Source organism: Phocoena sinus, chromosome 21 (genome assembly GCF_008692025.1).
Source record: "Phocoena sinus isolate mPhoSin1 chromosome 21, mPhoSin1.pri, whole genome shotgun sequence".
Classification (NCBI taxonomy): domain Eukaryota; kingdom Metazoa; phylum Chordata; class Mammalia; order Artiodactyla; family Phocoenidae; genus Phocoena; species Phocoena sinus.
In genome coordinates, this window is record NC_045783.1 from 4121934 (window position 1) to 4136700 (window position 14767).

Genomic DNA, 14767 nt, shown 5'->3' on the forward strand with positions numbered 1-14767 from the left:
AGGCTTCCTGGTGGAGGGGACTAGTGCCTGCGTTGTGCTGGATGAGGCTGGATCTTGTCTCTCTAGTGGGCAGGTTCATGTCTGGTGGTGTGTTTTGGGGTGTCTGTGGCCTTATTATGATTTTAGGCAGCCTCTCTGCTAATGGGTGGGGTTGTGTTCCTGTTTTGCTAGTTGTTTGGCATAGGTTGTCCAGCACTGTGGCTTGCTGGTCGTTGAGTGAAGCTGGGTGCTGGTGTTAAGATGGAGGTCTCTGGGAGATTTCCACCGTTTAATATTATGTGGAGCTGGGAGGTCTCTTGTTGACCAGTGTCCTGAAGTTGGCTCTCCTACCTCAGAGGCAGAGCCCTGACTCCTGGCTGGAGCACCAAGAGCCTTTCATCCACACGGCTCAGAATAAAAGGGAGAAAAAGTAGGGAGAATTAGTAGAAGTATGAGTAAAGAAAGAAGGAAAGGAGGAAAGGAAGGAAGGAAGAAAGAAGCAAAGAAGGAAAGAAAGGAGGGAGGGAGGGAGGGAGGGAGGAAGGAAGGAAGGAGGGAAAGAAGGAAAAAAGACAGAAAGAAAGATGATACAGTAAAAATAAAATAAAGTATAATATAGTTATTGAATTAAAAAATATTTAGAAAAAAAAAAAAAGGGACGGATAGAACCTTAGGCCAAATGTTGGAAGCAAAGCTATACAGAGAAAATCTTACACAGAAGCATACACATACACCTTCACAAAAAGAGGTAAAGGGGGAAAAATCATAAATCCTGCTCCCTGAGACCACCTCCTCAATTTGGGGTGATTTGTTGTCTAAAGGAGGGAAGGAAGGAAGGAAAGAAAGAAAGAAAGAACGAAGGTAAAGTATAATAAAGTTATTACAATTAAACTTAATTATTAAGAAAAAGAATTTTAAAAAAAAGTCATGGACGGATAGAGCCCTAGGACAAATGGTGGAAGCAAGAGTATACAGACAGGATCTCACACAGAAGCATACACGTACACATTCACAAAAAGAGGAAAAGGGAAAAAAATCATAGATCTCGCTCCTAAATTCCCCCTCTTCAATTTGGGATCATTCCTTGTCTATTCAGGTATTCCACAGATGCAGGGTATATCAAGTTGATTGTGGAGCTTTAATCCGCTGCTTCTGTGGCTGCTGGGAGAGATTTCCCTTTCTCTTCTTTGTTCTCACAGCTCACAGGGGCTCAGCTTTGGATTTGGCCCTGCCTCTGCGTGTAGGTCGCTGGAGGGCGTCTGTTTTTTCGCTCAGACAGGACGGGGTTAAAGGAGCCGCTGATTCGGGGGGCTCCGGCTCACTCAGGCCGGGGGGGAGGGCGGGGCACTGCGTGCGGGGCGGGCCTGCGGCGGCAGAGGCAGCGTGACGTTGCGGCAGAGGCCGGCGTGATGTTGCACCAGCCTGAGACCCGCCGTGCGTACTCCCGGGGAAGTTGTCCCTGGATCCCGGGAACCTGGCAGTGGCGGGCTGCACAGGCTCCGCAGAAGAGGGGTGTGGAGAGTGACCTGTGCTCGCACACAGGCCCCTTGGTGGCGGCAGCAGCAGCCTTAGCGTCTCCCGCCCGTCTCTGGGGTCCGCGGTTTTAGCCGCGGCTCGCGCCCGTCTCTGGGGTTTGCGCTTCCCGCCGCGGCTCGCGCCCGTCTCGGGGGCTCGCGCCCTCAGCCGCAGCTCGCGCCCGTCTCTGGGGTTCGCGCTTTTAGCCGCGGCTCGCGCCTGTCTCTGGAGCTCCTTTAAGCAGCGCTCTTAAACCCCTCTCCTCGCGCACCAGGAAACAAAGAGGGAAGAAAAAGTCTCTTGCCTCTTCGGCCGGTGCAGGCTTTTCCCCGAACTCCCTCCCGGCTAGTCGTGGTGCACTAACCCCTTCAGGCTATGTTCAAGCCGCCAACCCCAGTCCTCTCCCTGAGCTCCGTCCAAAACCAAAACCCGAGCCTCAGCTCGCAGCCCTGCCCGCCCCGGCGGGTGAGCAGACAAGCCTCTCGGGCTGGTGAGTGCCGGTCGGCACCGATCGTCTGTGCAGGAATCTCCCCGCTTTGCTCTCCGCACCCGTCGCTGTGCACCACTCCGCGGTCCCGAAGCTCCCCCCTCTGCCTCCCGCAGTCTCCGCCCGCGGAGGGGCTTCCTAGTGTGTGGAAACTTTTCCTCCTTCACAGCTCCCTCCCACTGGCGCAGGTGCCGTCCTTATTCTTTTGTCTCTGTTTTTTCTTTTGCCCTACCCAGGTACGTGGGGAGTTTCTTGCCTTTTGGGAGGTCTGAGGTCTTCTGCCAGCCTTCAGTAGGAGTTCTGTAGGAGTTGTTCCACGTGTGGATGTATTTCTGGTGTATCCGTGGGGAGGAAGGCGATCTCCGCGTCTTACTCTTCCGCCATCTTCAAGGTCCCCCCGGTCTATTTCTTGACTCTTCTATTTCATTAATTTATAGTCTACTGACTTTAATTACATATATATTTTAATTATTTTTGGTATTATTTTAGAGTTTACATTAGCCATCTTCAAAGTTTCAACATTTAGATTTAATATTCTGCTTTCCACTTCACCCTTGATGATTCTAAAAATTCCATTTTCTTTTTTGTTCTTATTTCATACTTTATATTTTGCACCTTCTTTACTTTGTTTTCCTATATTATTCTTCTACATATTTTCAATGCTATTCTTAAATAGTCATTTGCCTTCAAGAAACAAATAGAAAAATATTGTGTATTTTCCCACTTGTTTGCCATTTCTGATACTGAGCTTTTATCTGATGTCATTATCTTTTTGCCTAAAGAGCATTCTTTAGCATTTCTTCCAGTACAGGTCTTGTGGCTACAATCCTCAGCTTTTATTTAACTGTAAAAGTATTTCCTCTTCATTGTAAAAAAAAAAAAAAAAAAAAAAAAAAAAAAACTTCCTGGATTTTGTGTTGCAACATTTCTTTTGGCACTTTAGTGATATCATTGCTTTATGTGGTATCTGAAAAGTTAGCTGTCATTCATTTTAGTGTTGCTCTGTGTATAATAATTCTTTTGTTCTCTGGCTGTTTTCAATTTTTCCTTATATTTTTCAGCAGTTTTACTATGATGTGATTTTCTTGATATTTATCCTGGTTAGTGTCTGCTGAAATGTGTGGATATCTAAGTGTATGTTTGTAATCAAACTGGAAAAAAATAATCCTTGTCATTCAAATACCTTATTCTGCCCCAATCTGTCTTCTCTTTCTGTGACTCCAACTCTAGTTATGTTAGGCTCTCGTTGGTAATCTTTCTTCCATCTTTTTTCTCTATACCTTGAGACCAAAGCATTTTCACTGATAGACCTTCAACTTGACTGATCATTTCTTCTATCCTACCCAACCCGCTACTAACAACAAACGGTGAATTTCTCATTTTGATTATTGTACTTTTCTCTTCTAAAATCTGTGTTATTTTAAAATCATTTCCATTTATTGCAATTCCCAACTGTTTACTAAAGTCATATTCCTTTAATCCATCATAATATTCATAATAGCTGCTTAAATCTTCAAAATTCCTGTCCATCAACTCAGTATATGAATCATCTTCATACCTTCTGCTATTGTCTTCTATTTTTTTCTTGACCCATCAGTATATTTTTGCTTGGTATAGAAATCCTGTTTGAAATATTTTTCTTTTAGAATTATAAAGACATTTCTCCACTTTCTGTGACTTGTGTAGTTTCTGAAAATAAATTTGTTTAAATTCTTGTATCCTCTATATGAACTGTTATTTTTCTTTTCCCATCAAGATGTTATTTACATTTGTTTATCAGCAAATTGACTACAATTTTTTTCTTAATTTTTCTTTCATTTTGTATTTATCTTGTTGCACTTACCTAAACTTCTTTGCGTGTTTTGTATTCCTTTATTTTGGAATTTGGGGGCCATTCTCTCTTCAAATAACTTCTTGGCCATTCTCTGTCTTCTCCCTCTATAAATAAAATACTGTATGTTAAGTTTCTATTCTATCCCACAGGTCTTAGATGCTCTATTGTATTTGATTTTAAAAAATTTTCTCTTTGCATTTTATTTTCAATGCTCAACTGACATATTTGCCAGTCCAGTAGAATCATTCCTTACCCATAAGTAGTTTATTGGAGAGAGTGTTAAAGGAATTTTTCATCTTGGATATAATAAATAAATAAAATTTCCAGACATAAAATTAAGAACAAGTGAGACTGAGATACATACGGTTTACGACCGGAAATGGGTATACCTGCTTCTTTGTCAGTCCGTTGTTGTGGAGAGTTAGGTTCGTATGCTGGGTGGTTGAGATAGACTTGTGTTTTGCTGTTATCAGTCTTCCAGTCCCACAGACTTCACATTCCTTCAGCAACAAGCCATCATTGTGTGTGCTTCCTGTTAGTCCTGAGGTTCTGAGAACTTAGTGTTTCTGTCCATGTTTCCCTCATGTTTCCCTTTGTTCCTGTGTTCTTAAATCACAGAGTGGTCTCTCTGCTCTGGTCTCTTCCCCAGAGGTAGATGCTGCAGCTGTGTACTTGGTATTATCGATGCTATTGCTTTTGCTTACATTCGATGTAGGGAGTTTTGGGCTCTCCTGTTCTATAACTGGTCTTTGAATGGCAGGTGTGTTTGGCGTCGGGGGATGGGCCTTCTCAGTGTTCCTGCCTCTACCCCACCCATGGCAGCTGACCTCTACCTTGTATCTAATGTGGGTCTTGTGCAGGAGAAAGTTATCTCCTCTTTTCTCAGTGATAGCCAAGCACTGTCTTGTTTTGGCGAGGCATTCAAGGACTGTTTTTCTTGCCTCTCCTGCAAGGGCAGGAGATTTGGCGTCTGTACTTCCCCAGAAGCCTTGGGATGCCAAGGATTTTTGCCTTGCCCTTGGGAGCATGAAGGTGGTGTTTCCCAACCCTTCCCTAGATGCAGATGGGTTCTTCTGTAAACATATCCCTGCAGGCCTGTGTCTGAGAAAATCAGCTGCTGCTCCATCGTGAGGGTTAGAAGAGCTATCTACATGGCTTTCCCGTTCTCCAGTGGCACCCGATCATCCCCTGTGGCGTTCTGGCAGAGTAAGGAGACTTCAGTCTTCTCCGCTGCCCCCACTATTAAAAATCTAGAGGAGGCCCATGTACAAGAATTTCTGAAATAATACACACTCCCTTTATGTGTAGGGCTTGCTGCTATGGGAACTGGTGTCCAGCCCTACCCTACAGTTCTCCTTTAGAATATTTTTTGTTTTGGTGTTTATTATTATTTCTGTCTGAGCCCTGCCTACAATTCCTATGCCTCTTCTCTCCAGAAGAGCTTGTCACTCCTTGAAATTCAGAGGAGTGACAAGAGCCTTGAAACTTCAGCTCTTTGACCAATTCCCAAAAATTATATTTTTGTGGGCTTCCCTGGTGGTGCAGTGGTTGTGAGTCCGCCTGCCAATGCAGGGAACACGGGTTCGTGCCCCGGTCTGGGAAGATCCCTCATGCCGCGGAGCGGCTGGGCCCGTGAGCCATGGCCGCTGAGCCTGCGCGTCCGGAGCCTGTGCTCCGCAACGGGAGAGGCCACAACAGTGAGAGGCCTGCGTACCGCAAAAAACAAATTATATTTTTGTGTTTTATCTGGTTGTTGCTCACTTGTAGTTGGAGAGAGATATTCTCTTGCAGTTTTCTGTGTTCAGAGTGGAAGTCGCACTCCTTTCTTATGTACTTTAATAAAATTTTAAATACTAGACGTTGCTGTGCACGGCCAATATTTCTTTATATTTTCTCACTTAAATATACATTTTCAGTTCATCTTATCTTGTTTTTCTTTTGCCTGATTTTACGCCTTAGTCCTCCCTTCATCATAGGTTTCTTGACGATGAATTACCTGTATTTGGCGTTGCTGAAAATGCCTTTGAGTTTTTGTTTGGATTTTCAGCAGTTCTACCATGATATGCTTAAGGATTGACTTTCTTCATAGCACTTCTTGAATCTGTTTTTTTGAATTTCCCTAATTTTGGAATATTCTTAGCCTTTGTCTTACTAACATGTACACTAGACTAGGTTCTAACTATAGGTTTGAACCATAGGTTCCTATACATTTCTTTTTTAATTGATTTTAGGTTTATTATTTTTTTCATACTTAGTTTTTTCCAGACTTACAGAGAGATTATTGACAAAGGTTGTATACATTGAGGTTGTACAACATGATTTTTGAAGGTGTACAACGTGATAACTTAGTATACCTTGTGAAATGATTACCACAAGTTAATTAACTTATCACCTCACAGAGGTAACATTTTTGTGTGTTTGGTAAAAACACTTCAGATCTACCCTCTTAGCAAGTTTCACGTGTACAATACAGTAGATATTAATAACTATAATCACCATGTTGTACATTCATTTTTAATTATAATCAGCTTGATAGATCCCCAGAACTTACTCACCTTATAACTGAAAGTTTGTGCCTTTGACCAACACTCCCCATTCCCTTCATTCCCACCCATGGCCCCTGGCAGCCACAGTTCTACTCTCTGGTTCTGTGAGTTTGACTTTTCTACACTTCACATATAAGCAAGATAATGCAGTATTTGTCTTTCCATGTCTGGCTTTTTTTACTTAGTATAATGTGCTCCAGTTTCAACCATGTTGTTGTAAATGGCGGGATTTCCTCTTTATGTCTGAATAATACTTCATTATATATATCCATTATATATAATATTTTATTATGATATATGCATATTACATTTTCATAATCTATTCATCCATAGATTTATTAAGCCCTCTTTTAGTTTTCCTATTCATTATGCACTATTCATAATGCATAGTTATGCATAATTCATCTCCCCTGGGTGTTTTCTCCCGATACATCCTCAATTACTTAATCCTCTTTGCCTTTAACCAACATGCTGCTAGACTGGCCTGTTGAATTCTTAAACTTAATTAATGCATTTTTCACTCCGAGAATTAACACTTGATTCTTTCTCATAGATTTCAGTTCTCTGCTAAATAACTTTATCTCTGTGAACATTTAAGCATTTTTATTTTGTCTTATATGATCATTGTCAACATCCTCTGTGGCTGTGTTTCTGTTATCTAATTTTCTTCTGGCTTTCAGTCCTATCACCTTGTTTCCTCAAGTGCTTGGTAATTTTGATTGAATGATAGACATTTAAACAAAAAAAATTATACGTAGTCTCATTAAGTCCTTCCAAGAATATTTACCTTTGCTTATGGAATGAAAATAGGTGCACTATCATCCCTGGATTAGTATAATGCAGTTAATGTGTTTAAAATAACATGACTTTGGACTTCAGTGCATGTGAAGGCTAATATGTTTCTAGTTTTTTCATTCCTGCTTATTAATAGTTTCGCCCTTCAGGGAGCCTATTGGAGGTTTAACAAGCCACCCCTTCCTCGGTGGACCCTGGACTCCAAAACCTGTCCCTCTGTCTCCAAGAGGCTGATAGAATCCATGCATATCTTCTCATTCTTTTAGCTACCTTTTCCGAAATAGACAGTCTTAGGTAAAAAGTTGCCCTAAATGATGGGTCACAAAATATTCGTTTCCTTTTTCAGATTTTAGCCTTGTCTTTCTCTACTGATACATATAAACATAAATCATTCTCAGTTAAGAGTTGGTCCACATTAGCTAGTATGTCATACTCTGAGTGAAAGTATATTCCATCTCTTTCTTCCATTTTTATTCAACACATATGCAAAGTCATTTTTATATGGTAGGTATTACTGAAGTGATTAGAATAATCTACATAATAATCTATAAATTGTAAAGCAATTGACAATTTAAAAATAATCTAAACTGTTCCTTGAATCACAGTTTTGTTACAGGAGGACATGTTCTGTGGTCCTTTGACTTTATTTTACACATAAAAAATAGATTCTATATGAAGTGATTTTCCTAATACTACAATGACGGTAATTACAGAGGAATCCTTATCTGATTACCCAACAAAACTTTAACCTCAATGACAGTTCATTCCAGTGTCTTATGTCCCAACTCAGTTCATTCTAATACACATCTATCATCATTGCCAAGATAGATGGGGAGGGAGGGAGGGGAGATGGTTGGGACGGAGGAGAGGGGAGGCATACCTATGTTTTAGTAAGCTTTTGGAAATTTTGAGCTTTAAAGAATAGTGTGTGAGAAGTATTTTCCATATATATTCAATGATTACATCATCTATCTAAGATTCTATGAGTAGATTCTCTATAAATCAAATCTACTCAGTGAAAGCTTCACAGTTAAACAAGCTTTTGAAAAAATCTATTACCTATGATTAAAATGATTCTACTTTATTGGCGCCTTTTATTTTAACAATTTGAATTTCTAAAGCCTCTCACACTTCTGTATTAACAGAGAAATATAAATAATGCCAAACTCAAAAGTAATTGTCTACTGTTCTGGAAAAGTGTAGACTACCTGTAATTCAGGATTTAACATTTAATTTACATCTCTGTACTTCTGTTATTCATAGTTTAGTTGTATATTAAAGTCATCTCTTCATTTTGTTTTCTTCCATTTGGATCTTTGAACACACAATCTTGAACCAGATTGAATCAATAAATTTCTTTAGGAAATAAACCTTGATAGTAAAACAAAATCATGAAAGTTTCACATAATCTATTGAACTATAGAAGTAATTTCAGATTTAGTAATATAAAATCTTGACAGAATTTCTGGCAAAACAAGTACAAGCTATAACTCTAGTATATGCTGTCCTTTTTCTCTTGTAAATCATAATTAAACATCAAACAATCTATCAAAAGCAATATAAAATTCATCAATTTTCCCTGTAAGCATTAGCCACTCTTTTACAAAAACTTCATTCACAAGTGTAATTATGCATATTTACCAATATTTAAGAAAAAGATAACTAACTCCAATTATTTTTATTCTTTATATTTCTACTGACAGTTATCAGCCCATATGTTGATAATATTGTCATTGTTTAGTGTTAATTAAACTCTACAAATGGATTGAGTAAATGAGAGTAGGTAATGTCTTTTACATATATATTATAAAGGAATTTATTCCTAGAAAATTTTATTATTGTCATTATATATTTTTTTAGAAAGTCAGTCATAATCATTTATTGCCCTTTGGTATACTGTACTAAGCATTATATTATAGCTTATGTTACATTCATCACCATGCAATACTGTATTATGACATCATTATTTTTTTAGATGTGATAATGTGTCCTAAGAATTCTGAAGATTGACACTTGTAACTCCATGCTTTGCGTTTGGAACCATTTCCACCACTGGTGGTGCTCTTTCCTTAAAAGCAGTAGCATCTTTAGGGCACCATTTACCATGAAGGTCTGCTAACAGGCATGAGGATAATTTATTCCTTGTTAAAATCTCACCTTGAATTGAAAATACGTTTGATCATTTGCAGTTTCCTTATTATCTTTTGGTACATTAGTTCTCCTATAAAAATATCTGGTACTTGCCTTACGGATGTGTTTTTATTTTCCTGATTATAGATTCTTCTTTTTATGTATAACACTGGCTGTGAAATAACAAATGAGTTCAGTTACAATGATAAAATCTGGATACAAGCAAATAGGTTAAATTCTCCCAATATTCCCGATGACCTTCTAAATCAACTTAGTGTCCCAGTATGTCTCTGTGTAAAGTCAGTTTTCAAACTGACTTACTATAATGTTTAGATTTAGCGCCACAATTTAAAATTCAGTATAGATTTGACATATTGAGGTTTACTAAAAAATTGTTTGTTATGACTTATTTCATAAATGACTTTGAAGCAAACTTAAATATATTGCTATATCAATAAAGTAATTCCGAATTGCCATTGTGAATGTTAACCATTGTGATATTTCATGTAAGACACTTATAAACCACGTAGTTATGCCAGCAGGTTTTTCACTTACAACCTAAGTGACTCAAGTGGAGTAATTGTAATTTTAATTGAAGTGGCTAAGAAATAAATGGCCTGTGTTTCTCCTACGTGTATTTGAAGAATAAAGAAAGATAAGGCAGGTACCTTGAGGAATTCCAACTACTTTTAGAATTAGATAGAATTCTGAAAAAAAAAATTCACCTGATTTGTTATAAGGAGTAAGACATTACATATAAGAGTATTTAATGTTGTATAGGGATATATAACTTTCTCATGGAACCAAAATACAAATATCAATTAGGTTAAAATTATTGATGAGACTCATCCTTCTAAATGAGTATACACATACACATGCACAATTTGAATAATATGATTTATGGAGTTCAGAGCTTGCACTTCCTGCACTTTTAGTATTACTAGTGATGTTAAAGATAATTGTTCATAGCTGTGCTAATATTGTAAAAGTTTTATGAGTATATCTTCTAGAAAATTCAACTTCTGGCCTAACACTGTTAAAGTAAACTTGAATCCTATTTTTGCTGACATAGTGATATAAGACCTATGTTCTCTCAGGGCATTCTGCAGTGTCATTTATATATGAGCATATTGGCTTTCTTGGAAGATAAGTATATGATTTATTTAATTTGGGTGATGTCTACTTTTCATGAACACATTTTATGAAAAATAAACAGGAGTTGGTGCTTAATTTATTAAATAGAACACAATGGGCTACAAATATGCCACCTATATTATATAATCTTAATGCATTGGATGTACATGTTATTTTGAAACATTTAATGCTTTATGATGTAAGTAACTTATTCAAATTTAAACCCAATTAATCTTTATAGATAAAATAAAACATATGAAATATTTATAAGCAGACACTTGTATATAGATACAGGATCTGTGACAAGTATAAGATGAAATTTGATTTTTTAATTGTCCCAAACAATCTGAAGTTCTAGTTGATGTTATTTCAACCACATACATTGATTTCTATATCCTATTATATGCTTTTAACTATTAGGCTTTTTTAAAATATCATCATCATACTTTAAAAAAAAACGGTTATTCCTATCAAATATCTAATAGGTATTCAGTTGTCTACTAATCTTAAACATCATAACCTTTTCCCCTTCTATTTATGTGTAAAATAAGGATCTCTTTTTCTTTAACTTGAAGTATAGTTGCCTTACAATGTTGTGATAATTTCTGTACAGCAAAGTGACTCAATTCTATACATTTTTATATTCTTTTCCATTACGGTTTATTGCAGGGGATTGGATATAGTTCCCTGTGCTATACAGTAGGACTTTGTTGCTTATCCATTCTAAATATAATAGTTTGCATCTCCTAATGCAAACTCCTCAAACTCCCAGTCCAGCCCTCTCCCTAACCCCCTCCCACTTGGCAACCACGAGTCCATTTTCTGTGAGTCTGTTTCTGCTTTGTAAATACATTCGTTTGCACAATATTTTAGATTCCACATATAAGTGATGTCACATGGTACTTACCTTTCTGTGTCTCACTAATTTCGCTTAGTATGATAATCTCTAGTTGCATCCATGTTGCTGCAAATGGCATTATTTCATTCTTTTTTATGGCTGAGTAGTATTCCGTTGTATATATGTACCACATCGTCTTTATCGATCCATCTGTTGATGGACATTTAGGTTGCTTCCATGTCTTGGCTATTGTGAATAGTGTTGCTATGAACATAGGGGTGCATGTATCTTTTTGAATTATAGTTTTGTCTGGGTATATTCCCAGGAGTGGGATTGCTGGATCATATGGTAGTTCTATTTTTAGTTTTCTGACGAACCTCCATACTATTTTCCATAGTGGCTGCACCAACTTACATTCCCACCAACAGTGTAGGAGGGTTCCCTTTTCTCCACACTCTTTTCAGCATTGATTTGTAGACTTTTTCATGATAGCCATTCTGACCAGTGTGAGGTGGTACCTCATGGTAGTTTTGATTTGCATTTCTCTGATAATTAGTGATGTTGAGCATCTTTTCACTTGCCTACTGGTCATCTGTATGTCTTCCTTGGAGAAATGTCTGTTTGGGTCTTCTGCCCATTTTTGGATTGGGTTGTTTGTTTTGACATTGTTTAGAATTGTCAACAAATGCTGTTAGTAAAAAGCCAGAACACCCTTAAGGATTTTAACATTGGTTCTAGATTTTAAAATTTTAGATAACACAACCCTTATAATCTGTACTCTGAGCAAACAATTTCAATCTTATCAACCTTGATATCCCCCACTCCCTGACCACACTTTATCCATTACTAGGAACTTTAATGTTTCTAGTAAATTCTTATTCAACAGCACTAATTTATTAGCTAATCAGTTAATATGAATCCTTTGAGAGAACTGATTTTTATATTTAGTTTTAATTATAAGGCAAATCTAGTAAAATAAAACCAAATGTAAAATACATATTCCATTTAAAGAATAGTAAGAATATAGTATTGTTTTGCAATTAATTTTAAGGTTGACATTAGTTGAGGATTTCTATGCATCAGAATTTTACATAAGGGATTCTTCAAGTCAATGAAAGAAGAAAACTTTTAAAATTTAAAAAAGCATAATAATTCAAATGGAAAGATATCCCATGTCTTGGCTTGGAAGCATTAATACTGTTAAAATGGCAATACTACACAAAGCAATCTACAGATTTAATGTGATCCCTATCAAATTACCCATGACATTTTTGTATGAAACCATAAAAGACCCAGAACTGTCAAAGCAATCCTGAGGAAAAAAAACAAAGGAGGAGGCTTAATTCTCCCATACTTCAGACAATACTAGAAAGCTACAGTAATCAAAACAGTGTGGTATTGGTACAAAAACAGACATACAGATCAATGGAACAGAATAGAGAGCGCAGAAATAAATCCACACACCTATGGTTAATTAATCTTTGACAAAGGAGGCAAGAATATAAAATGGGAAAGACAGTCTTCAGCAAGTGGTGCTGGGAAAGTTGGACAGCTGCAAATAACTCAATGAAGTTAGAACACAAAATGGCTGAAAGACAAACACAGGACATGACACCATAAAACACAGAAGAGAACATAGGCAAAACATTCTCTGACATAAATCTACCAATATTTTCTTAGGTCTGTCTCCTGAGGCAACAGAAATAAAAACAAAAATAAACAAATGGGACCTAATCAAACTGAAAAGCTTTTGCACAGCAAAGGAAACCATAAAAAAAAAAAAAAGATAAGACAACCTATGGAATGGGAGAAAGTATTTGCAAATGATATGACAGACAAGGGATTAATCACCAAAATATACAAACAGCCCATACAACTCAACAGCAAAAAAACAACCCGATTGAAAAATGAGCAGAAGATCTAAATAGACATTTATCCAAAGAAGACAAACATTTCACCTCACACTGGTCAAAATGGCCATATCAAAAAATCTACAAACAATAAATGCTGGAGAGGGTATGGAAAAAAGGGAACCCTCCTGCACTACTGGTGGGAATGTCAATTGATACAGCCACTATGGAGAACGGTATGGAGGTTCCTTAAAAAACTAAAAATAGGGCTTCCCTGGTGGTACAGTGGTTGAGAGTCCACCTGCCGATGCAGGGGACATGGGTTCGTGTCCCGGTCCGGGAAGATCCCACATGCTGCGGGGCGGCTGGGTCTGTGAGCCGTGGCCGCTGAGCCTGCACGTCCGGAGCCTGTGCTCCGCAGTGGGGGTGGGGGGCCACAGCAGTGAAAGGCCCATGTACAGCAAGAGGAAAAAGGGAAAAAACTAAAAACTAAAAATAGAACTACCATATGACCCAGCAATCCCACTACTGGGCATATACCCTGAGAAAACCATAATTGAAAGAGTCATGTACCCCAATGTTCATTGCAACACTATTTACAATAGCCAGGGTATGGAAGCAACCTAAATGTCCATCAACAGATGAATGGATAAAGAAGATGTGGCACATATATACAATGGAATATTACTCAGCCATAAAAAGAAACGAAATTGAGTTATTTGTAGTGATGTGGATGGACCTAGAGTCTGTCATACACAGTGAAGTAAGTCAGAAAGAGAAAAACAAATACTGTATGTTAACACATATATATGGAATATAGAAAAATGGTACTGATGAACCTAGTGGCAGGGTAGGAATAGAGACACAGATGTAGAGAATAGACTTGTGGAAACAGGGTGGACGAATTGAGAGTAGCATTGACGTATATACACTACCATGTGTGAAATAGCTAGCTACTGGGAAGCTGCTGTATACCACAGGGAGATCAGCTCAGTGCTTCGTGACCACCTAGAGGGGTGGAACGGGGAGGGTGGCTCAAGAGGGAGGGTATATAGGTTTACATATAGCTGACTCATTTGTTGTATAGCAGAAACTAACACGACATTGTAAAGCAATTATCCAATAAAGATGTAAAAATAAATAAAAATAAAATACTTGAAAAAATACTGTGGTTCTAGGTTCTAAATAATTGTGGCAGTTACCTGTGGACTTTAATTGTATATATTAAATACACTTCTGAATATACATATATATTCACACTAGAACATATTTTAAATTTATCCTTTAATAAATATTGTATTCTCCAAAGAATTTAATTCAGAAAACACCCATTATATAATACACCTCTTATATATGGACGTATGGTTACCTTGAATCTTGGTTTGTAATAGCTCAGAACCACTAAAATTTACTTTGGAAAAAATTTGTGTCCCCAACCCTGTGTTACTAGATAGGTGTTCCTGACTACAAAAAGCAGATTGAAAGTAAGTGATGAGACTTTATTTATTATATAGACGAGAGCAAGATTTGTTTCAATTCTGTCATTTCTTGGAATGCCAGGAGAAACGAGCCCAGTTTAGCAAAGTTGCATGACACAAAGCAATAAACAAAGCTCATTTCATTTCTTGTTACAACTGAATTGAGTAACTGCATATGGCA